Consider the following 27126-nt stretch of genomic DNA (forward strand, 5'->3'; position numbering starts at 1 on the left):
CCACCATAAGCAAATCATAAGCATATTGCAAACCCTACAGCGGGAATCCCTCACGCTTGCGCGACACGGAGAGCACCATAGGACAGCACCAATAATAAAACATACAACTCAAACCAATCACGATCATCAAATAGCCATTAGGAAAAAACAGATCTACTCAAACATCATAGGATAGCCATACATCATTGGGAAATAATATATAGCGTTGAGAACCATGTTTAAGTAGAGATTACAGCGGGTAAGAGAGAGGTTACACCGCTGCATAGAGGGGGGAAGAGTTGGTGATGATGGCGGTGAAGTTGTTGGTGAAGATCGTGGTGATGATGATGGCCCCCGGTGGCACTCCGGTGCCACCGGAAGCGAGGGGGAGAGAGCCCCCCCTCCTTCTTCTTCTTATTCCTTGACCTCCTCCCTAGATGGGAGAAGGGTTTCCCCTCTAGTCCATGGCCTCCATGGTGTGGGAGGGGCGAGAGCCCCTCCGAGATTGGATCTGTCTCTCTGTCTCTCTCTGTTTCTGCGATCTCAGATTCTTCCCTTTCACCGTTTCTTATATTCCTGGAGATCCGTAACTCCGATTGGGCTGAAATTTTAACACGGTCACTATCTGGATATTTGATTTCTTGCGGCGAAAGAAGGGCTCCAACCGCCTTACGGGGTGGCCACGAGGGTCAGAGGCGCGCCTGACACCCTGGGGCGCGCCCCCCTACCTCGTGCCCCCCTCAGGCACCGTCTCGCGATGATTCCACTTCCCAAAATTCATAAATATTCCAAAATAAATCTCCGTCAGTTTTTATTCCATTTGGACTCCGTTTGGTATGGGTTTTCTGTGAAACAAAAAACATGCAACAAACAGGAACTGGCACTGGGCACTTGATCAATATGTTAGTCCCAAAAATAATATAAAAAGTTGCCAAAAAGTATATGAAAGTTGAATAATATTGGCATGGAACAATCAAAAATTATAGATACAACGGAGACGTATCAGCATCCCCAAGCTTAATTCATGCTCGTCCTCGAGTAGGTAAATGATAAAAAAGATAATTTTTGATGTGGAATGCTACCTAGCATAATCTTGATCATATGTCTAATCATGGCATTAATATTAAGACACGAGTGATTCAAAGCAATAGTCTATCCTTTGACATAAAAATAATAATACTTCAAGCATACCAACCAAGCAATTATGTCGTATTGAAATAACATAGCCAAAGAAAGCTCATCCCTACAAAATCATATAGTCTGGCTATGCTCCATCTTCACCACACAAAGCATTCACATCATGCACAACCCCGATGACAAGACAAGCAATTGTTTCATACTTTGACGTTTCTCAAACCTTTTCAACTTTCATGCAATACATGAGCGTGAGCCATGGACATAGCACTATAGGTGGAATAGAATATGATGGTGGGGGTTATGTGGAGAAGACAAAAAGGAGAAGATAGTCTCACATCAACTAGGCGTATCAACGGGCTATGGAGATGCCCATCAATAGATATCAATGTGAGTGAGTAGGGATTGCCATGCAACAGATGCACTAGAGCTATAAGTATATGAAAGCTCAAACTGATACTAAGTGGGTGTGCATCCAACTTGCTTGCTCATGAAGACCTAGGGCATTTGAGGAAGCCCATCGTGGAATATACAAGCCAAGTTCTATAATGAAAATTCCCACTAGTATATGAAAGTGATAACTCAAGAGACTCTCTATATGAAGAACATGGTGCTACTTTGAAGCACAAGTGTGGTAAAAGGATAGTAACATTGCCCCTTTTTTTGCGGGCTTCTTTGCCCCCCCTTTTTTTATTTAGGCTTCTTTGGCCTCTCTCTTTTGGGGGGGGGCAATGCTCTAATAATTATGATCATCACACTTTTATTTACTTACAACTCAATATTACAACTCGATATCTAGAACAAGGATATGACTCTATATGAATGCATCCGGCGGTGTACCGGGATGTGCAATGATCTAGCGTAGCAATGACATCAAAAAACGGACAAGCCATGAAAACATCATGCTAGCTATCTTACGATTATGCAAAGCAATATGACAATGAATGCTCAAGTCATGTATATGATGATGATGAGAGTTGCATGGCAATATATCTCGGAATGGCTAGGTATGGTGGCTGTTTTGAGGAAGGTATATGGTGGGTTTATGGTACCGGCGAAAGTTGCGCGGTACTAGAGAAGCTAGCAATGATGGAAGGGTGAGAGTGCGTATAATCCATGGACTCAACATTAGTCATAAAGAACTCACATACTTATTGCAAAAATCTATTAGTCATTGAAACAAAGTACTACGCGCATGCTCCTAGGGGGATAGATTGGTAGTAAAAGACCATCGCTCGTCCCCGACCGCCACTCATAAGGAAGACAATCAATAAACACCTCATGCTCCGACTTCGTTACATAACGGTTCACTATACGTGCATGCTACGGGACTTGCAAACCTCAACACAAGTATTTCTCAATTTCACAATTACTCGACTAGCATGACTCTAATATCACCATCTTTATATCTATTGCAAGGAATCAAACATATCATATTCAGTGATCTACAAGTTTTATGTAGGATTTTATGACTAACCATGTGAATGACCAATTCCTGTCCTCTCTCTAAATAGATATAAGTGAAGCACAAGAGTTTAATTCTTTCTACAAAAGATATGCCCACGCTCTGACAAGTATAAGTGAAGCAAAAGAGCATTCTACAAATGGCGGTTGTCTATGTAAAGAGAAACAGGCAATCCAAACTTCAAATGATATAAGTGAAGCACATGAAGCATTCTATAAAGCCATACTCAAAAGATATAAGTGAAGTGCAATGAGCATTCTATAAATCAACCAAGGACTATCTCATACCAGCATGGTGCATAAAAAGAAAAATAAAAACCTAAATGCAAAAGACGCTCCAATACTTGGACATATCGCATGAACAAAACGAATCCGAAAACATACTGATATTTATTGAAGAAAGAGGGGATGCCTACCCAGCATCCCCAAGCTTAGACGCTTGACTCTCCTTGAATATTTACTTGGGGTGCCTCGGGCATCCCCAAGCTTGAGCTCTTGCCTCTCTTCCTTCTTCTCACATTGAAACCTTCTCGATCATCGAACACTTTCATCCACACAAAACTTCAACAAAAAACTCGGTAAGATCCGTTAGTATAATAAAGCAAATCACTACTCTAAGTACTATTGAAAACCAATTCATATTTTGTTATTGCATTGTGTGTACTGTAATATAATTTTTTCATGGCTTAATCCACTGATATAAATTGATAGTTTCATCAAAACAAGCAAACTATGCATCAAAAACAGAATCTGTCTAAAACAGAACAGTCTGTAGCAATCTGAACATTCACCATACTTATGATACTTGAAAAATTCTTCCAAAATTAGGAAAAATAAAAAATTTGTACAGAAAGACAGTGCAAAAAATATCAGAACTATTTGATGTTCTAGTAAAACATTAAAATTCATGCACTACAGCCAAAGTTTCTGTCCTGCACCGCACAAACCAACAAGCATTGTAACCATCCTAAAGGCAAACCTTGGCACATTATTTTTATAATACAATGGAATTGTAAAAGGGGATAATTATTTTTATTGAAAATTTTCTGTAATCAAGATTCACAAAGTTTCCGTGAGCATGAACAAAGTTCAAGGCTAGCTCCCACTTCAACAATGCTTGTCTTTCTCACTTTCGCTTTCCTTTTTGAAAAAGTTTTGGGTTCCCCTCTTTATTTTTGTTGTTTTTAAACTATATAAAAGCACTCAACAGAAATAAATGACTCTCTAAAACTTCCGGGTTGTCTCCCTGGCAGCGCTTTCTTTAAAGACATTAAGCTAGGCATATAGTGCTCAAGTAATGGATCCACCCGGATCCCAAGGTATATCAAAGCCAATTTTAATTAACAATGATTTGTAATTTAGTAGTGAGCACAAAGCAACATATATCATGTAACTACGAAGTCTAACTCTCTTCCTATGCATCGGCATATCATAAAATAACAATTCATGCATACATAGTAAAGGCCAATGCATAGTATAAACAGTTTCTTGCAATTTTGTCATATTGGAAACATAGAGAGGTGGAGATATAGTTCCTCTCTCATAATAATTGCAAGTAGGAGCAGCAAGCACATGCATATTATATTCATCAAAATCATCATGTGCAACGGTAAAAGGCAACCCATCAATATAATCCTTAATAAGTGCAAACTTCTCCGATATAGTGTAGTTGGGAGAATTCAAAAAGATAATAGGACTATCATGTGTGGGTGCAATAGCAACAATTTCATGTTTAACATAAGGAACTATAGCAAGTTCATCTCCATAAGCATAATTCATATTGGCATCTTGGCCACAAGCATAGCAAGCATCATCAAAAAGGGATATTTCAAAAGAATCAACGGGATCATAACAGTCATCATAGCAATCATCCTTCAGTAAGCACGAAGGGAATTTAAACAATGTATGAGTTGAAGAGTTACTCTCATTAGAAGGTGGGCACGTGTAGCTAATCCGCTCTTCCTCCTTTTGTTATTCGCTCTCCTCATCATCTTTTTCATCCAATGAGCTCACAGTTTCATCAATTTCTTCTTCCATAGACTCCTGCAAAATATTAGTTTCTTCTTGGGCAGCGGAGTACTCCTCAATATATTGTTTAACATAGGCATTAGAAGCATAATTCTCATAACAATATTCAAGTATGGCAAAAATTTCAGATTTGTAAAGAGTAGCATCATACTTTTCAATCAAAGAAGCAATTTCAAAAGCACCCTTAAAAGCAACAAATTCTTCAATTAGTTGAACATCATAGTAACTATAAGCACCTTTAGCATACGAAGATACAATTCCATTATCACTAAACTCACATTGGTAGGGAAGGTGTTTCTTAGGGTTTTCAGAACAACAAGTAAAATCATAATAATAGCATAAATTCCAAGCATAGCATTGCATAGTATTAATTTGATGCTGTAAAAGTTTCCCTTTTTGAGATATAGGGTGTCGCACATAACAAGCATGCTCATCTAAAGATTTGCCCTCAACTAAGCTAGTTGGGGTTTCAGCACGAGCACATAGGGATCGAAGATGATCCAAGTAATAACCTTCAGCGGTGTGATAGATTTTGATTGGTTCTTCAACCATTGGTTCAGTAGGTACAACTAATTTTTTTGGTATTTTGCGTTTCCTACCCATAACTAAAGATAGGAAACAACTAAGAACAGCAAATAAAAATTACTTAGTGATAAAGCAAACAAGCACACACGAGAATATTCACCCCATGCTATTGCTCCCCGGCAACGGCGCCGGAAAAAGGTCTTGATAACCCACAAGTATAGGGGATCAATTGTAGCCTCTTTCGATAAGTAAGAGTGTCAAGCCCAACGAGGAGCTAAAGGTAGAACAAATATTCCCTCAAGTTCTATCGACCACCGATACAACTCTAGGCACACTTGACGTTCGCTTTACCAGAAACAAGTATGAAACTAGAAGTACTTTGTAGGTGTTTTTGGGTAAGCTTCCAAGAAAGTAAAGAGAATGTAAATAAAAGCTAGGGGTTGTTTAGATAAAGACACAACTAAATTAGTTTTAGTAAAGAGATTTTGTCAACAAGAAAGTTATTTGTCCCTAGGCAATCGATAACTAGACCGGTAATCATTATTGCAATATTATTTGAGGGAGAGGCATAAGCTAACATACTTTCTCTACTTGGATCATATGCACTTATGATTGTAACTCTAGCAAGAATCCGCAACTACTAAAGATTCATTAAGGTAAAACCCAACCATAGCATTAAAGCATCAAGTCCCCTTTATCCCATACGCAAACGACCTACTTACTCGGGTTTGTGCTTCTGTCACTCACGCCACCCACCATAAGCAAATCATAAGCATATTGCAAACCCTACAGCAGGAATGCCTCATGCTTGCGCGACACGGAGAGCACCATAGGACAGCACCAATAATAAAACATACAACTCAAACCAATCACGATCATCAAATAGCCATGAGGACAAAACAGATCTACTCAAACATCATAGGATGGTCATACATCATTGGGAAATAATATATAGCATTGAGCACCATGTTTAAGTAGAGATTACAGCGGGTAAGAGAGAGGTTACACCACTGCATAGAGGGGGGAAGAGTTGGTGATGATGGCGGTGAAGTTGTTGGTGAAGATCGCGGTGATGATGATGGCCCCCGGTGGCACTCCGGTGCCACCGGAAGCGAGGGGGGAGAGCCCCCCTCCTTCTTCTTCTTCCTTGACCTCCTCCCTAGATGGGAGAAGGGTTTTCCCTCTGGTCCATGGCCTCCATGGCGTGGGAGGGGCGAGAGCCCCTCCGAGATTGGATCTGTCTCTCTGTCTCTCTCTGTTTCTGCGTTCTCAGATTCTTCCCTTTCACCGTTTCTTATATTCCCGGAGATCCGTAACTCTGATTGGGCTGAAATTTTAACATGATCTCTATCCGTATATTAGCTTTCTTGCGGAGAAAGAAGGGCTCCAACCGCCTTACGGGGTGGCCACGAGGGTCAGGAGCGCCCTGACACCCTGGGGCGCGCCCCCCTACCTCGTGCCCCCCTCAGGCACCGTCTCGCGATGATTCCACTTCCCAAAATTCATAAATATTCCAAAATAAATCTCCGTCAGTTTTTATTCCGTTTGGACTCCATTTGGTATGGGTTTCTGCGAAACAAAAAACATGCAACAAACAAGAACTGGCACTGGGCACTGGATCAATATGTTAGTCCCAAAAATAATATAAAAAGTTGCCAAAAAGTATATGAAAGTTGAATAATATTGGCATGGAACAATCAAAAATTATAGATACGACGGAGACGTATCAGACCTCTCGAACAGCGACCAGCTCTTGCCTTATCATGACTGTCAGTTTTCGGCTTTCTCGACTGAGGTGCTCGTCCGAAAGAACCGGGACACAATCACAGTAGTTCTCCCAGTGCTACCTTAGCCGATATAGCGGAACGTAAGGTACCAAAACATGGGAGCCGGGCAAACCCAACTATTGACCCAAGACATGATTCGAAGCTGATGCATATAATGCTTTAAGTTCGGGGTGCCGCACTGTTGAAAGTGTTCGGACTTCTCACGCCATATTATGGGGTAAGCGAAAGCCCCTGGCGTACTGACCATACTAGAATGTACGGGTGCAAGTTGTCGTAAATGAACATATCAGCAAAAAAGGATGGATAATGCAATAATAGACTAATGCTATGCATTGTTATTTAAATAATACATCGAAGCGTACTGGTACAAGTAGTGTAATAAGCAAAGAATAGGACTATTTGACATGTCCTATCCAAGGGCAAGCTGCGTATGGGTAGTAAAAAGCGGGTATATCGTTTGTTATTAGAGACCACCTGGGGGTTCCCTTGTACGTCTTAGCTTCTTGCCTCCTTGGTTGTTCCTTCCCGTAATGTGTTTTGCAATCATACTGCCGGAAAGGGCTCCCAAAGAGTAAGGTCCTAAAAGAGAAAAAATGATAAAGGTATGCAGCCCCTAGGGAGGTTAAGCCGCATTGCGAGACGTGCCCTGATCGTGCCCCCGCCTATGCCCATGGTATTTTTAGTGCGTAATTATGTATGCGTGGCGCGGATTTTGTCGCTTGACTGGGACTAGGACGGGGCCCGAATTGCTAGGCAAGCTCTGAATGTGCCAGGCGATCCTGTTGCAGGTTACTCCGGACTCGCTTAACGGTGTCCGGCGGTTGTATCGCCGAATTGGTGGTTTGCCTTAAAAGGCTGCTTTGTGCTTCTGCTGCGAGGGCCGCAGTGTGCTCTTCCGTGCGGAGCGAGTGCTCTGTGTTTCCATTGACTGTAATGACCCCCTAGGTCCTGGCATCTTGAGCTTGAGGTATGCGTAATGCGGTACCGCATTGAATTTTGCAAATGCGGTTCGCCCGAGCAGTGCGTGATAGCCACTGCGGAACAGGACGATATCGAAGATTAACTCCTCGCTTCGGAAGTTGTCCGGAGATCCAAAGACCACTTCCAGTGTGATTGAGCCCGTGCAACGGGCCTCTACACCTGGGATGATGCCCTTAAAGGTGGTTTTGGTGGGTTTGATCCTCGAGGGATCTATACCCATTTTGCGCGATGTATCCTGATAGAGCAGGTTCAGGCTGCTACCGCCGTCCATAAGGACTCGAGTGAGGTGAAATCCGTCGATGATGGGGTCTAGGACCAATGCGGCGGATCTGCCATGACGGATACTAGTGGGGTGGTCCTTCCGATCAAAGGTGATCGGACATGAGGACCATGGGTTGAACTTTGGGTGACGGGCTCTATCACATAGACGTCCCTTAGCACACGCTATCGTTCCCTTTTGGGAATGTGGGTTGCGTATATCATGTTCACCGTCTTCACTTGTGGGGGGAACCTCTTCTGTCCTCCCGTGTTCGGCGGCCGGGGCTCCTCCTCATCATCACTATGCAGCCCCTTGTCCTTGTTTTCGTCATTCAACTTGCCGGCCTGCTTGAATGCCCATCATTCTCTGTTGGTGTGATTGGCTGGCTTATCGGGGGTGCCGTGGATTTGACACGAGCGATCAAGTATGTGATCCAAACTGGATGAGCCTGGAGTACTTCTTTTGAATGGCTTTTCCGCTGACCGGATCTAGAGCCTCTGAATCCGGCATTGACTATCGTATCATCGATGTTATCGCCGTTGTTGCGGCGCTTTTGTCTGTTACGACGTGGTCTGCCGTTGGCATCTTTAGTATCCGAAGTGCCCGGATTCCTTGATGTGTTGTTGCTGCGAGCCAGCCAGCTATCCTCGTCCGCGCAAAAGCGGGTCATGAGTGTCATGAGGGCTGCCATAGACTTCGGCTTCTCCTGGCCGAGGTGCTGGGCGAGCCACTCGTCACGGATGTTATGCTTGAATGCCGCTAAGGCCTCTACATCCGGACAGTCGACAATTTGGTTTTTCTTAGTTAGGAACTGTGTCCAGAATTGCCTGGCCGATTCCCTGGGCTGCTGAGTTATATGGCTCAAGTCATCAGCATCTGGTGGTCGCACATAAGTGCCCTGGAAGTTGTCAAGGAATGCACCTTCCAAATCCTCCCAACTGCCGACGGAATCTGCTGGCAAGCTATTCAGCCAATGCCGAGCTGGTCCTTTGAGTTTTAGTGGGAGGTACTTGTTGGCATGCAGATCATCACCGCGAGCCATGTGGATGTGGAGGAGGAAATCCTCAATCCATACAGCGGGATCTGTTCTACCATCATACGATTCGATATTTACGGGTTTAAAACCCTCCAGGAATTCATGATCCATAACTTCATTCGTGAAGCATAGGGGGTGTGCGGCGCCTCTGTGCCGGGCTATATCACGACGCAGTTCATATGAGTCTTGTCTGTTGTATTCAGCCCGGCCGGATTTACTTTTAGTGTATCCGACGTGACAGTCATCGTCCCGCGTTGGCGCACGTCCCCATGACCCGTATATCGACCTTGCATGTTTTGCCCTGCTTTCCAATACGTCTCGCAGGTCCCGCGTGTTTCCCCGGGCCTTGGTATTTTTGTTTGAGTGGCGGCGGGGTGCAGGATGAACTTCAGGCTGAAACACCTCTCTAGCTCGGCCACGAGGTGGCCGGTCAGCCGCATCATACACTGGTGATGTAGGTTTCAATGCTACCTCCTCGAGGTGAGGTAGCAACCTGCGCTTTGGGTAACTCTTGGAGGGGCGCTCGAGTTCGTATTCCTTGGCTGCAAGGACTTCGGTCCATCTGTCTGCTAGCAAATCTTGATCAGCTCGAAGCTGTTGTTGCTTTTTCTTCAAGCTATTTGTTGTGGCCATAAGCCGGCGCTTGAAGCGCTCCTGCTCGCCGGGATCCTCAGGCACGATAAATTCTTCGTCGCCGAGGCTCACCTCATCTTCGGAGAGAGGCATGTAATTGTCCTCCTCCGATTCTCCATCTGTTGCCTTCTCTGGAGGGCTAGCTTTTTCACCCTCCCGCTCTAAATCGTGCTGGAGGGGATTGTTGTTGTCTTCGGCAGTATCCGGAGTGTTATTGTCTCTTGTGCCGGTATCACTAATTTTTCTATGGAGGGACTTAGAGCGGCACTGCTGACGTCGATGCTTGGGTTGCTTCTTGGAGGGGTCATCCTCCGCTGTCTCGTCGTCATTGCCTTCTTTGGGGGTGTCCACCATATATATATATATCATATGATGAGGTGGTAGTCCAGCGCCCTGTGGGTGGTGGTTCCTGTTCGTCTCCTGCATCGTCGTCCATACCGTCGATGTCTTCGGAGTCGAAGTCGAGCATGTCGGTTAAATCGTCGATAGTGGCTACTAAGTGGGTGGTGGGTGGGGAGCAAATTTCTTCATCGTCCGCATCCCATTCTAGTCGGACATAGTTCGGCCAAGGTTCTCCTGACAAGGAGAGAGACCTTAATGAATTTAGCACGTCGCTGAAAGGTGAGTGCTGAAAGATATCCGCGGAGGTGAACTGCATGATCAGTGCCCAATCAGATTCGATAGGCATGGACACAGGTGGCTCAGAGTCCGTGGCCGGAGACGAATCCAGTAGTTCGGCAACACGGCTCTCGTAAGGGGTGAAGTCAGTATCCGGCTCTATCGCCACTAAAAGTGTGGCCTCCATGGCGGGGTCTATCCCCCCATCCTCGGACAGCGCAATTTGCTCCGGATTGAGGGCCGGAGTAGTTGTAGGTGTGATCTCCCGAACACTGTCCGACGGCAGAGTTACGTCATGCTCATCATGATTGTGCGGCGCACCTGAGAAGGGCTCGAATCCGTCGAAGATCAAGTCTCCGCGGATGTCGGCAGTGTAGCTTAAGTTTCCGAACCTGACCTGATGGCCAGGGGCGTAGCTCTCGATCTGCTCCAAATGGCCAAGCGAGTTGGCCCGCAGTGCGAAGCCGCCGAATACGAAGATCTGTCCTGGGAGGAAAACCTCACCCTGGACCGCATCGTTACCGATGATCGAAGGAGCCATCAAGCCTTACGGTGACGGCACAGTGGAACTCTCAATGAAAGCACCAATGTTGGTGTCAAAACCGGCGGAGGGTAGGGGGTCCCGAACAGTGCGTCTAAGGCGGATGGTAACAGGAGGCAGGGGACACCATGTTTACCCAGGTTCGGGCCCTCTTGATGGAGGTAATACCCTACGTCTTGCTTGATTGATATTGATGATATGAGTATTACAAGAGTTGATCTACCACGAGATCGTAGAGGCTAAACCCTAGAAGCTAGCCTATGGTATGATTGTTGTTGTCCTACGGACAAAACCCTCCGGTTTATATAGACACCGAAGGGGGCTAGGGTTACATAGAGTCAGTTACAAGGGAGGAGATCTACATATCCGTATTGCCAAGCTTGCCTTCCACGCCAAGGAGAGTCCCACCCGGATACAGGACGAAGTCTTCAATCTTGTATCTTCATAGTCCAATAGTCCAGCCAAAGGATATAGTCCGGCTGTGCGGAGACCCCCTAATCCAGGACTCCCTCACCCGTGTACCCTCAAGAACGCTTTGCTTATTATAAAAGACCATTTTGGCCTGTCCTTTGCCTCAAAAGGATTGGGCTACCTTGCTGCACTTTCATTACTATTATCATTACTTGCTCGTTACAAAATATCTTGCTATCAAACTACTATGTTACTTACAATTTCAGCAATTGCACACACTACCTTGCTAAAACCACTTGTCATTTCCTTCTGGTCCTCATTGGGTTCGACACTCTTACTTATCGGAAAGAGCTACAATTGATCCCCTATACTTGTGGGTCATCAGCATAGAGTGGGACTAATGCCCTTTAGATCATCAAGAGTATATCCAATAGCGGCACGGTGCGTCCTTAGAGTTTTCAATAATTTCTTTTCTTCATGCTCTGAAATGTTAGCACTAATAATAACAGGATATATCTTCTTTTCATCAAGATAAGCATATTTCATAGTATCAGGTTATTGTTTAAGATCAAACACGTGATCACCCTTGGGTGGAGGAGGATCTCCGAGGATTTCAACAGGCAAATTGTGTTCCAGAATAGGCCCTTGATTAAAGAATACTTCATCTATTTCCCTTCTTTCATTCATAAACATATCATTTTCATGGTCTAGCAAATATTGTTCTAAAGGATCGGCTGGAGGCACAGTAATAGAGGCAAGACCAATAATTTCATCCTTACCAAGAAATTCTTTATCATGGTGTTGTCTATGAAATTTAGAGAAATTACAATCATGAGACATATCCCCTAAACCAACAGTAACAATATCTTTCTCGCAGTCTATCTTAGCATTAACAGTATTCAAGAAAGGTCAACCAAATATAATGGGACAAAATTATCTTGTGGAAACCAAGAACAAGAAAATAAGTAGGGTATTTAATTTTCCCACACAATACTTCAACATCTCTAACCATCCCAATTGGTGAAATAGTATCTCTATTGGCAAGCTTAATAGTAACATCAATATATTCTATGCCAGTAGGTGCAATATCATTCATAATTTCTTCATACAAGGAATAAGGAATTGCACTCACACTAGCACCCACATCACATAAGCCATGATAACAATGATCTCCAATTTTAATAGAAACAACAGGCATGCCAACAACAGGTCTATGTTTATCTTTCATATCAGGTTTAGCAATTCCAGCAGCTTCATCATAGAAATAAATAACATGCCCATCAATATTATCGACTAAGAGATCTTTAACCATAGCAATACTAGGTTCAACTTTAATTTGTTCAGGGGGTGTAGGTGTTCTAGTATAACTCTTACAAACCATAGTTGAAGCTTTAGCATGATCCTTTATTCTAACAGGAAAAGGTGGTTTCTCAATATAAGCAGTAGGAACAATAGGATCAATATTATAAGTAATAGTCTCTTCTTCAACTTTAGTAGGTTCTACTACTTTAACTTCAATGGGAGGATGAATACCACTTCTCCTTAGGGAGATCAACATGAGTAGCAAAAGATTCACAAAAAGAAGCTACTATCTCAGAGTCAAGTCCATATTTAGTGCTAAAATCACGAAAAGCATCAGTATCCATAAAAGATTTAACACAATCAAACTTGAGGTTTATACCTGACTCCTTACCTTCATCGAGTTCCCAATCTTCAGAGTTGCGTTTAATTCTTTCCAATAAATCCCATACGAATTCGATATCCTTATTCATATAGGAACCAGTACAAGAAGTATCGAGCATGGATCGATCATTATGAGAAAGTCGAGCATAAATTTTTTGAATAATAATTTCTTTTGAGAGCTCATGATTGGGGCATGTATATAACATTGACTTAAGCCTCCCCCAAGCTTGAGCGATACTTTCTCCTTCACGAGGCCACAAATTATATATTTAATTCCGATCACGATGAACCAAATGCATAGGATAAAACTTCTGATGAAATTCCAATTTCAATCAGTTGTAGTTCCATGATCCAATATCATCACATAGCCTATACCATGATTGAAAGATAAAGGGAATACCTTCTTCTTGACAACATCCTCGGGCATACCTACAAGCTTATATTGTCAAAGGAATAGCTAGCAACTACGAAAGAAGGATTAAGGAACCATAGCATAAAACATATGGATCCAAATCAGCCCCTTATGAAGCAACGCATAAACTAGGGTTTAAGCTTCTGTCACTCTAGCAACCCATCATCTACTTATTACTTCCCAATGCCTTCCTCTAGGCCCAAATAATGGTGAAGTGTCATGTAGTCGACCTTCACATAACACCACACTACAAGAAATATGTCAACTTATGACCACCACTATTGGTCACTGAATGGTCACAAATTTCCATTTATGACCTTTTTGTGACCAAAAACATAAGGTCAAAAGCTGGGCGTCGTAAACTGACTATAGCGACCTTTCTTCTGGAATGGTCGCAAACGTTTATGACCAAAATATGTCCATTGTGGAGTTTTGGTCACTAGCACCCTCTCCAGGCCACGTAGGCATCCAGCGTGGCAAGCTGATGTGGCACAAGATTCAGCCCGGTCCAATTCAGTTTTCTACATGGGCCTAGCCCAACAATTCGGCCTTTTTTATATTTTTTTTCTTGATTAATTTTGGTCAACTACATGGGCCAGGCCCAATGTTGTAGCCTTTTTTATTGTTGGCCCGTGGCCTTTTATTATTTATTGCTTTTCTTTGTTCAGCCATTATATATTCAAGCTGGTCCCACTAGTCAGATGGGTCCCACTTGTCATGATCATCTCTCAAATTGGTCCCACATGTCAAAAATGTACAAAATTGACAGATTATTTTCATAAGTGGACCCATTGGTCAAGTTTCCATTTCACAACTTTTCAGATCATATAAATAATCAAAAAGAATCATCAAATATACCACTAAATAAATCTATTACAATCTTTACAACACATATATGCTACAATATGCTACTCTTCACTAAGTAGAACTTGACGGCTTCACACTTCACGGCTTCACACTTGCTTCATACTTCACGGCTTCACACTTGAGCATCTGTAAAAGAGGAACAACCACAAATTTAAATCTCAATTGCAGTATATGCAGAAGCAGTTCAAAGTTGAAACAACATCAATTAAACACATGCGCACAGAAACATAGGAGTCAAAATGCAGTATAGGACCAGGACAAGGAAACTCCTGTTATCAAATCAACACACAGCTTGTAGCAAAACTGCACAGAAACATGTGGATATCTCATGTGAGCATCATGCTGTGGTTTTATTAAACAATGATATAGCAACAGAATACAATATCTTCAATGCAAACCAGCAATAGAATTGCTCCTGCTAGCTGCTGTTGCTGCCACAAAACGCATGACACATTAGTTGCAGTACAAGCTATGGATCAGAAGTAGCTGGTTACACTAATCATGAAATATCAGTGGGAATCCAAACGATTTTCTTCATCACCCGGAATCATGCAGTTCAACCCAACAGAACACAATGAGCAATAAGGTTCATAACCAATGAAGGAATGCATGTACAGTCAGTCTAAAGCAGTAAAAATGTGCAAATGTACTTCAGGAGATGGCGTGACCCGTCGATTTTCTTCATCACCCAGGTAATGCACATCTCATCAGCCAGCAGAACACAAAAAAGAGGATACGAAAATTACTGCTAAGAGGTTTGCAAAAAATCAAAGGAAAGTATTTGCTCAATAATAAAGGAATACTCCCTCTGTAAACTAATATAAGAGTGTTTAGATCACTAGTTTAGTATTCTAAACACTCTTATATTAGTTTACGGAGGGAGTACATATATAGTCCAAGAGATGGCATGATCCATCAGAAGTATCTGGTTGTAATAATCATGAAAATCAGTGGGAATCTGAACAATTTTCTTCATCACCCAGATCATGCACATCTCAGCCAGCAGAACATCACAAGTAACATATGTAAAACAATGATTCTGAGCATGAGCAAACAATGATTCTGAGCATGAGCAAACAATGATTCTATTAGAGTACCAACAAATCAGACTGAACTTTCATGGAATGATTAGTATAACTAGACCCATTTTAGTTTAGCATTACATAAAAGACTAGTAGAAGTCGCACAAGCAACTATTGAGCACTGAAGAAACAGGACAGGGAAACAACATACCCTGATGGTGCCCAGGCTGCAGCCTCAGAACCCTGCAAAACCACAAGCGACGTTAACATCAAACACACATATAATACGCACCATGTTATGAAATGGACATATAAGACGCACATATAAGACGTTAACATCAAATTCACAGTTTAGAAAATTAGTATCTTCTTTGCAAAGGTGAAATGAGATGACTGAACTTGATTTGGCTTTTTAGCTTCCATAATTTCTACTAGCAGCAGATGTTATGAAAAGGACTTACTGAATTATCTAAATCAAGGAAAGAAATTTGCAACTAGCTTCAGACCATCTATTACACAGACTGAGAAATCTATTTCCATCCAACTACTTTTACTTTTCTACAAGACTACAACAGTTTTAGACAACTCCAAAGTCCTAAATTTGTTCACAGGTTATTCAACACAAGTAAATTTGTTCACAGGTTATCTACAAGATTAGAACAGTTTCAGACACCTCACACTAACAGTTTCAGATTTCAACAGATTCAGACAACTGTTTTTCAGACTTGGAACAATTTCAGTAAACTGTTCTTCAGACCACAATAGTTTCAGTAAACTATAGCAAAGTCTGAATGTCGTGGAAAACAAATGATTTCACTAACCAAGGGTCCTGGTCAGGAAGACGACGATCTCGAGGGTCCCGCCATAGCCACCGTCGGGCAGGTCGACGACGAGCGGGGTGAGCTGAGCTCGCTAAGCAGGTCGACTACTACTATAGAAAATATGCCCTCGCTAAGCTGAGATCTCAATCAACAGAGGCAAGAAGTCGACCAAACCAAACCAAACCAACCAGGGCATTGTTCTTGACGCTGAGCATGAGAATGGAGAGGGGCCCCATGCTGAACTCCTCCTCCTCCTTCTTCCCCTGCTGCCAACAAAACAAAGACAGAACCAATGACCGTGTCAGTAAGCTGTTGTGGCGGATGAGAACACTGTCGAGGGAGAAGAGGGGCGGAGGAAAGCAGCAGTGCTAATCTAGTTTGAAGAACAATGCCAGCAACTCAACATGGCCTCCTACTTATTGGTAGGCAAAGGATGGTAAGCAATGATGCAGAGAATGGCCAGGTAATTAAGGGGCAACGTGATTGTGCCCAGCAGCGGTAGATGGTGGTCTACTATTTGTTTGACAGCATTATTAATAGGTGTTTCGTGCTGTCTTCTCAGGCAACAACAGTCAGGTACAAGTACACCTAGCAACAGAGCTGCCAAGGACGGATGGACAATGCATATCATCTGTCAAGAAAGATCTACCCACCTAACTGAAAATTGTACAGTAGTATGTGACTGGAATGAAAGGAGAAAAAAGGAATTCCAGGTCCTTTTTCTGGAAACAAAATAATTTACCAGACGCATGCATACACGGGCCAGGGAAGAAAATGATGCAGTGAATTAGTCTGACAGATAGAGAGAAAGAACAGGGAAGGGGATTGTACTACTCACCAGGATGTCCTCTTGGAAGATGCCGTAGCTGTGGGGCGCCTCCATGGTGAACTCCATGCTGTTCCTCGGAGCATCAAACCCTGCAATTGAGCCCAATGAGAATTGGTTAAACTTTCTGCAACACACTGGACTTGGATCGTTCTAAAAAACCCAGCGGAAGCTACTAATCGAGCGAGAAGAGGGGCTCACCGGTGTGCCCTTGCTTGGCGGCGACGTGGAAGGCATCGAGGTCGAGGCGGGAGCGGAGCTTGGCAGCCTCGAGGTCATAGAGCGGGAGGAGGAGGCGCACGGCCTCGGCGTCCGCCGGGACGTAGAGCGCGGACTCCTCGGCGCCGGCCAGGAGGCGGCGCACGGCCTCGGCGTCCGTGGATTGGAGGGCCGCGAAGAGCGCCTGGTGGGAGAGCGGCGGGAGATCCATCGTCGAGCGGGCGGCCAACCAGAGAGCCGGCGCGGAGCTGACCAAACGGAACCCTAGCGCGTCGGTCGACCTTCTCGACTCGATCTAGGGCATAGGGTAGGGAAAGATGGTGAGGGGAGGGAGGGACGAGGTCGGCGGCGGTGGTGAGGAGGGCTGCGAGGTCGGCGGTGGGTGGGAGCGGCGGGGAGAGAACTAGATCAGGGAAAGGAGGCTGGGGAGAGGACTGGATCGAGGGAGGAGGTGGCGATAGCTGCGAGGAGAGGAGGGGTGCGATGGGGGGGAGTCGATGGGATCCAGAGCTCGGTCGCCATGGCTGCGCCGCGGGCTAGAGTTTCGGGCGCTTGGGAGGCATGGGGATTTGGGCTCCTCGCCGTCGACGACCATGGTGCGGGGGCGGCGGTGGCGGCTAGGGTTTGGCGAGCGGGTGCGGGTGCAGGAGAGTGGGGGCGTGGGGGCTAGGGTTGGAACGGTGGGGAGTGGGGGTTGCGTGGCTGAGGGGGGTGAGAGGGCTACGTGGGTGAGAGCGTGAGGGGATGAGGTCCACCGTTGGATCCCGGAGCATCCGACGGTGTCGGATGCATGATCCACGTGATATGCCTATAGACCAATCAGAACGCAACAAACAATTTGAAGACTTTATGACCTTTTAAATAGGTCACGAAAAAATCATTTTCCATTTTTTTAGTGCTCAAAATGAGTTCTTTTTTGTAAAAGACCTACCAAATATTTGTTCACATGATATTCTTTATATTTGTTCAAAATGAGTTCTTTATACTCTGCAAAAGTTTACATCTTGGAATAGTAAACAGTATCGACAAAGGGATTTTTTATATTCTTTGCACAAAAAATCATTTTCCATTTTTCGAGTGCCCCAAATGAGGTTTTTTTGTGAAGGACCTACCAAATAATTGTTGCAAAATTGGACCAAATCAATTTTATAAAATACTAGGACATATATAATGCACAATTGACAAAATGGTTGGGTGAAAAAAGTTTTGATCCACCTCTGGTGAAAAAGACAAATTGTCGTCGATTCAGTTGGAAACGGGTCAAATTTGAACTGTAGCTGCCTCATAGTTTGCTCTTTATTTTTTCCAAAAATAATTTCTAGGTAAATAAGTATCTATTTAATCATAGAAACACCAAAAAAATTCCAAGATTCAACCACAAGCTAGGAACGGTCAAGTCTGCCGTTTTGACCGCATTTTGAAACGGGCATAAAAAATTCAAAAAAAATCAAAAAATTGGAAAACCTTCGCATTGTGTCATTATATGTGACCAAGTTTTCAGGAAAAATAATAAACTTGTAATATGGTAATTATTTTAAAAAAGTGTTCTCAGAAATGAGCTATCATGCGTGAAGATTCATGGCTTTCAAGCCAAATGATCAATCTTATGGCCACATTCATGGCATAGTTTGTTCAAATGATCTCATATTGTGCACGAGGGTGCATCTTGGAATTCCAAACAATGTTGCCTAAGGAAGTTTTCATTTTCTTTGCACGGAAAATTCATTTTTCATTTTCCGAGTGCCCAAAAGGAGGGTTTTTTGTGAAGGACCTACCAAATAATTGTTGCAAAATTGGACCAAATCATTTTTATAAAATACTAGGCCATATATAATGAACAATTGACAAAATGGTTGGGTGAAAAAAGTTTTGATCTACCTCTGGTGAAAAAGACAAATTGCCGTCGATTCAGGTGGAAACGGGTCAAATTTGAACTGTAGCTGCCTCACAGTTTGCTCTTTATTTTTTCCAAAAATAATTTCTAGGTACATAAGTATCTATTTAATCATAGAAACACCAAAAAAATTCCAAGATTCAACCACTAGCTAGGAACGGTCAAGCCCGCCGTTTTGACCGCATTTTGAAACGGGCATAATAAATTCAAAAAAAATCAAAAAATTGGAAAACCTTTGCATTGTGTCATTATATGTGACCAAGTTTTCGAGAAAAATAATAAACTTGTAATACGGTAATTATTTTAAAAAAGTGTTCTCAGAAATGAGCTATCATGCGTGAAGATTCATGGCTTTCAAGCCAAATGATCAATCTTATGGCCACATGCAGGGCATAGTTTGTTCAAATGATCTCATATTGTGCACGAGGGTGCATCTTGGAATTCCAAACAATGTTGCCTAAGGAAGTTTTCATTTTCTTTGCACAGAAAATTCATTTTTCATTTTCCGAGTGCCTAAAAGGAGGGTTTTTTGTGAAGGAACTACCAAATAATTGTTGCAAAATTGGACCAAATCATTTTTATAAAATACTAGGCCATATATAATGCACAATTGACAAAATGGTTGGGTGAAAAAAGTTTTGATCTACCTCTGGTGAAAAAGACAAATTGTCGTCGATTTAGTTGGAAGCGGGTCAAATTTGAACTGTAGCTGCCTCGTAGTTTGCTCTTTATTTTTTCCAAAAATCATTTCTAGGTACATAAGTATATATTTAATCAGAGAAACATCAAAAAAAATTCAAGATTCAACCACTAGCTAGGAACGGTCAAGCCCGCCGTTTGACCGCGTTTTGAAACGGGCATAAAAAATTCAAAAAAATCAAAAAATTGGAAAACCTTCGCATTGCGTCATTAGATGTGACCAAGTTACCAGGAAAAATAATAAACTTGTAATACGGTAATTATTTTAGAAAAGTGTTCTCATAAATGAGCTATCATGTGTGAAGATTCATGGATTTCAACCCAAACGCTCAATCTCATGGTCACATTCATGGCATATTTTGTTCAAATGATCTCATATTGTGCACAATCGTGCATCTTGGAATTCCAAACAATGTTGCCTAAGGGAGTTTTCATTTTCTTTGCACGGAAAATACATTTTCCATTTACCGAGTGCCCGAAATGAGGTTTTTTTGTGAAGGACCTACCATATATTTGTTGCAAAATTGGACCAAATCATTTTTATAAAATATTAGGACATATTTAATGCACAATTGACAAAATGGTTGGGTGTAAAAAGTTTTGATCCTCCTCTAGTGAAAAAGACAAATTTCCGTCGATTCAGATGGAAGCGGGTCAAATTTGAACTGCAGCTGCCTCATAGTTTGCTATTTATTTTTTCCAAAAATCATTTCTAGTTACATAAGTACCTATTTAATTAGAGAAACATCAAAAAAATCCCAAGATTCAACCACTAGCTAGGAACGGTCATTCTCGCCGTTTTGACCGCATTTTGAAACTTGCATAAAAAATTCAAAAAAAATCAAAAAATTGGGAAACCTTCGCATTGTGTCATTATTTGTGGCCAAGTTCCCAGGAAAAATAACAAACTTGTAATATGGCAATTATTTTAAAAAAGTGTTCTCAGAAACGAGCTATCACGTGTGGAGATCAATGGCTTTCAAGCCAAATGATCAATCTTATGGCCACATTCATGGCATAGTTTGTTCAAATGATCTCATATTGTGCACAAGGGTGCATATTGGAATGGCAAACAATGTTGCCTAAGGAAGTTTTCATTTTCGTTGGACGAAAAAACCATTTTCCATTTTTCGAGTGCCCGAAAGGAGGTTTTTTTGTGAAGGAACTACCAAATAATTGTTGCAAAATTGGACCAAATTATTTTTATAAAATACTAGGCCATATTTAATGCACAATTGACAAAATGGTTGGGTGTAAAATTTTTTGATCCACCTCTCATGAAAAAGACAAATTTCCGCCGATTCAGTTGGAAGCGGGTCAAATTTGAACTGCAGCTGCCTCATAGTTTGCTATTTATTTTTTCCAAAAATCATTTCTAGTTACATAAGGACCTATTTAATCATAAATACATTGTTTGGTGGCGATACGTCGAGGTTTGGGCGGTGGCCGAGGGCCCCAACTCTAGAGCGCGTAAACTCGCATGCCCGTCGCGTGGTCACCGCGTGACCGTAATGTTGCCATGTGTTCTGGGCGGCCTAGGAATGTCTAGTGGGTTGGGCACTCCCCAGGTTGGTGCTAGGAAGAAAATTACAACATAAGATTCTCACGAGGAGACCGATCGATGCTCAAACATGAATTAGCAGTCAAGTGTTTGATTTGCGGTACGGGAAATGCACATGGCCAATGGGCGTGAGTTTTGGCTGAGGATGATCATCTACTAAGGAGAATGTCTTCACAAATTTTTAGCTCAAAAGGAGGATCCTAGGTGGTACTTGCTTTGCAAAGTACCACGCTGGACAAAAATATGAATGTTGAAGCTGGGCTCAAAATAATGAATGGAGTGAGCTGAAATTTTGTAGAGGTTGGTTATTTGGGCATAGGAAAGCATTGTAGAAAATTGATACCATTTGGACATGCCAAAGTAGTAGTTCCTTCACAATGCTCTTCTATGGACAAAAACTTGGGAAAACTAGTGAGAGAGATTGGATGAATGAAATGAGCTCAAAATTGGTGTAGGTAAGTTACTTTGGTATGGTCATGCGCTGGTCAATTTTCAGATCATTTGGGTAAGCCTAGCTAGTACTTACTTCACAAAGCTTCTCTCGAGGTAGAAACTTTGGAAATTTCCCGAGAAAGATTTACTAGGAAAATTGAGCTGAATATTACCATGTGGCAATTATTTGGGTATGGAAGAGTGCCCGAAAAGTTTTAGGGTAATAGGAGGGGTCTATATAACACTTGCTTTGCAACGTGCCAATTTGGCCATAAAATATAAATTTAACCTGGGCTCACATAGATGATTTGACTGAGCTGCAATTTGGAGGAGGGTGATAATTTGGGCATATGAAGGAACTGTATACATTTCATGTCATTTAGAGATATAAAAAAGGTACTTCCTTCACAATGCTTCTAGGTGGACAAAAACTTTGAAAATTTGCCGAGGAAGATTTGCTAGGCAAATGGAGCTGAATTTTGTCATGCGGTAATGATTTGGATAGGAAAGAGTGCCCAAAAATTCCGAGGGCAATCAAGAATATATAAATAGCACTTCCTTCATAAAGTGTTGTTGTGAACAGAATAGGAAAATGAATATTGTTGAATTAGTTTTGAACTAGGAAAGGAAGGATTTTTACATATTTGATGAAGATATGCCCCAAAGAATTTATGAGATTTTTTTGGGAATTTTGGGAATGATAGAAATATAGGTTGCTTCACAACCTAGGGCAAAAACTGCCACATGGACATGACACATAGGCAAAACTGATGAGATGGCGCCTAGTCATCACAACCCACCACAATCTACAAGGCTATATCTATATTGGTCATTAACAACTAGAAATAAGGCAGCGGACTAGCACTGTTTGCTTTGTGACCATTTCGTGTAAGGAAATTACGACCTTTCTGACCAAAATGGTCGCAATGGTTTAGGGTTTGGAGCCCCCTGAAGAGCTTTTGACCAATTGGTCTAAAATGGTCATAAATTTATGACCAATTCTTCGAGTGTCACTGACAGAAGGTCATAAATTGACATATTTCTTGTAGTGCCACTAGAGGAGAGACAACATACATCTCATCAAAATATCGAACGAATACCAAATTCACACGATTACTTATAACAAGACTTCTCCCATGTCCTCAGGAACAAACGTAACTACTCACAAAGCATATTCATAATCAAGATCATAGGAGTATTAATTATCATTAAGGATCTGAAAATATAATCTTCCACCGGATAAACCAACTAGCATCAACTACAAGGAGTAATCAACACTACTAGCAACCCACATGTACCAATATGAGGTTTTGAGATAGAGATCGGATACAAGAGATGAACTAGGGTTTGAGAGGAGATGGTGCTAGTGAAGATGTTGATGGATATTGACCCCCCCTATCGATGAGAGGATCATTGGTGACGACGATGGCTTCGATTTCCCCCTCCAGGAGGGATGTTTCCCCGGCAGAACAGCCCTGCTGAAGCCCTAGATTGGTTCTGCCCAAGTTCCGCCTCGAGACGGTGGTGCTTCGTCCCGAAAGCTTCTTTCTTATTTTTTTCTAGTCAAAACACACCATATAGCAGAATATGGGCATCGGAAGCCTACTAGGGGGCCCACAAGGACGGGGGCACGCCTAGGGGGTAGGGCGTGCCCTCCACCCTTGTGGCTGGCTGGTGGCCCCCTCTGGTGCTTTCTTCGCCCAATATTTTTTATATATTCCAAAAATATTTTCCTTGAAGTTTCCAAACTTTTGGAGTTGTGCAGAATAGGTCTCTAATATTTGCTCCTTTTCCAGTCCAGAATTCCAGCTGCCAGCATTCTCCCTCTTCATGTAAACCTTATAAAATAAGAGAGAAAAGGCATGAGGATTGTGATATAATGTGTAATAACATCCCATAATGCAATAAATATTGATATAAAAGCATGATACAAAATGGACGTATCAACGACCACGAGAGCGGGATGGTCTGGAGGCCCTAAGCGGGCTAGTAGATCTGCTTAGCATGGAACTGGCAGGCCTCACAAGATCTTACCAACTCAGTGGCATCATTTAGCGCTGTGGGCCATTAGAATCCACCGCAGAATGCCTTGCCCACGAGGGTGCACGATGAGGAGTGATGCCCGCAGTCCCCGCCATGTATGTTGGCCAATAGCTCGCATCCCTGCTCCTTGGAGATGCATCCTAGAGAAACATCATTCGGGCGCCTATGGTAGAGCTCACCATCCTGGATGCAGTACGCAGTGACCTGGTGGGCCACACCTTCTTTGGCAAGGCGCCCCAGAGCAGGTATGCATATAACTCCTCGGACCAACACCCCTCCTTAGGCTCAAGCGCAAGGAGAAGGCGGGCTCCCGCTGGGGCGCCCGAGGGGGGGCCGAGGGGAGATCCTCTTGAGGCGATGCTAGTCCCACAGCGGGGGGAGCTGCTGACGGCTTGAAGAGCCGCTCCTCAAAGACGCCAGGCTCCTAAGGTTGATGCCGGGACGCCCTCTTGGCGATGTCGTCCGCCTCCTTGTTCATGCCACGTGGCACGTGCTGGAATTCCAAGCCTAAGAATCGTTTCTCAATTTTGCATACCTCCTCAAGGTATGCTTCCATGTGCTCGTCCTTTGGCTTGTATGCCTTGTTGGAGAAGTTGACCAGGAGCTGGGAGTCACCCCTGATGGTGAGGCGCCTCACCCCCAGAGCCCCACAGCCTTGAGGCCAACGATTAGGCCCTCGTATTCCATGATGTTGTTGGAGAACTTCTCGCCATGCTGGAAGCAGAGCTGCACAACATAGTAGAGCTTGTCCTGGGTGGGCGAGATGAGTATGGCTCCAACCCCCGCGCCCTGCACTTTTTATTTGCATCTTTTATTTTGCGTTTATTCGAGATCTATTTATCCAATCTATCACAATTTTAACCCGTCAACTTGAGAGTTTCTGGCGCCGTTACCCATAGAGGGATTGACAACCCCTCATAAGCGTCGGGTTGTAAGTATTTTTTCTTTGTGTGCAGGTACCGTTTACATAGTGTTGCTTAGTTCTCCTGCTGGATTGATAATCTTGGTTTCATAACTGAGGAAAATACCTACCGTAGTTGTACTACATCATCCTATCCTCTTTGGGGAAATACCGACGTAGTTCAAGCAACATCAAAAGGATTTTCTGGCGCCGTTGCCGGGGAGATATCATCAACATCTATTAGGTTCCCTAATCAAAAATCTCATCTCCTTGAAATTTACATTATTTGCCATTTGCCTCTCGTTTTCATCTCCCCCACTTCACCAAAATTTGCCATTTTATTCGCCCTCTTTTTCGTTCGTCGTTTTCTCATCAGATCTGTTTTTGTTTGCAATCTTGCTTGCTTTGTCGTTATGGCCTGCTCTTCCTCAATTGCATATACTCCTAGAATGAGGTTCTTAACTTTAAACAAAGTGGAGGGAAGAATGTAAAAGATGCTTGATATAGAATTTGCGATGCTCATAATAGATCTATTCATAACCAATCTATCGCCGTTCTTCTTCGTAGTTTTTATGTGGGCATTACCACTTGGTATAGATTCGTCCTTGATACGATTATCGGTGGGATTTTCTTGATGTGTCCATCTTTGGATGCTTTTAATGCTATGGGAAATCTAGTGGATTCACCACCTATCATTGTTAATGACACCAATTTGACTCTCGAGCATGTTATGCAAAGATTAGATGATATTGAAAAGAAGATGATTACTGAGGAACAAATTGAAAATTTGGATAAAATAATTCATAATCTTGCTAATAAATTTGGGTCAAAAGCGGGAGAGGTTTTTAAGCTACTAAAGGAATCAATGAAATAATTGAAGAAAGCTCCTCTCGGATTGATAAGTTGGAAGAAATTTTTAGTAACTTAAGCTCCATTTTTTCTTTCATTAAAACTATTAAGAAAACTCCCGGAAGAATTTGCAAGTTTACTCAAGCCACTAAGAACAAGGGTGCCACTTCTAATAACAACAAGGAAGATCTTAAAATGATTAGTATACACCCCGATTTTGTTGAAGTGATAAAAGATCCTACTTGCAAGGATGAATTTTTCAATCTCGTTCCTAGGAGTATTGTTATTGAAAATTTATATGCTAAATCTTTGAATAATATTGGTTGTGTGACTAAGGAATTGGAAAACAAAGATGACAATACTTTAATCTATGCATCATGCCTAGCTAGGGGCATAAAACAATAGTGCTTGTTGGGAGGCAACCCAATGAATAAAATTTATTTTTGCCTTTTTCTTTCTATTCTTGAGTGTTTGCACAATTATGCTACTGTTATGATTGTGTTTTTGTGTTTTTTGTGCTTTAGTTAGTGTTTGTGCCAAGTAAAGCCTTTAGGATCATGTTGCGTGATAGTTGATTTGATCTTGTTGAAAAACAGAAACTTTGTGTGCCAGTAACAAAATTGTTTAAAATCACAGAAGCGTGATAAAATTCTGGATTTTTTACATAATATTTATATACAAATTTCTAACAGTGTCCTAATGTTTCAGAATTTTTGGAGTTATAGAAGTATACTAACTTTTCATATCAAGGTTGTTAGAATCGTGATTTTGAATCGGATCGGAGCTTCGATGGTAGGATCGCAAATCCTAGAATCTTCACTATCAAGATCGTAGAAACGTAGATTCTAAGAACTAAAATCGTAGAATCAGAGGGGCCATCTTGGATCATAAACTCATAGAATCGTATTACAGAATCGCGATTCTGACAACCTTGTTTCATATTACTATAGACTATTCTATTTTTGATAGATTCTATTTTCTTTGCATTGTGTGTTTATTTTGATTAATCTATGGTTTGTATTGGAGGGTATAAGTCATGGTAAAGTTAGAATACATTAGATATAATGCAAAAATAAAATATGAATGGGTTTCAAAACAGTTCTTAGAGTAGTTATTTGCTTTATTATACTAACGGATCTCATGAAGGTTTTGTTGAGTTTTGTGTGATTGAAGTTTTGGGTGAGATCACGATGGATGAAGGAATAAGGAGAGAAAAGAGCCTAAGCTTGGGGATGCCCCATGGTACCCCAAGTTATTATTCAAGTAGAACCAAGCAATTAAGCATGGGGATGACCCGGAAGGCATCCCCTCTTTCTTCTAACGACCATAGGTATTTTACTTGGAGCTATATTTTTATTCGTCACATATCATGAGTTTTACTTGGAGCGTCTTGTATTATATGAGTCTTTGCTTGTTTTTCTTTTTAGTTTCTATCATCTATCCTTGCTGGACACACCTATTTGAGAGATCCAAAATTATGCTATGATTTGCTAGAATTGCT

The 27126-nt window shown here is 42.3% G+C and overlaps 2 pseudogenes; both read right to left on the reverse strand.

Annotated features, from left to right (window-relative positions):
• Nucleotides 1–14829: 14829 nt before the first annotated feature.
• On the reverse strand, nucleotides 14830–14905 carry LOC125517744 (small nucleolar RNA R12; annotated as a pseudogene).
• Nucleotides 14906–15268: 363 nt separating this feature from the next.
• LOC125517741 (small nucleolar RNA R12) lies at nucleotides 15269–15343 on the reverse strand (annotated as a pseudogene).
• Between the last annotated feature and the right edge of the window lie 11783 nt (nucleotides 15344–27126).

This window comes from Triticum urartu, chromosome 6A (assembly GCF_056163025.1).
Source record: "Triticum urartu cultivar PI428250 chromosome 6A, HENAU_Tu73, whole genome shotgun sequence".
Classification (NCBI taxonomy): domain Eukaryota; kingdom Viridiplantae; phylum Streptophyta; class Magnoliopsida; order Poales; family Poaceae; genus Triticum; species Triticum urartu.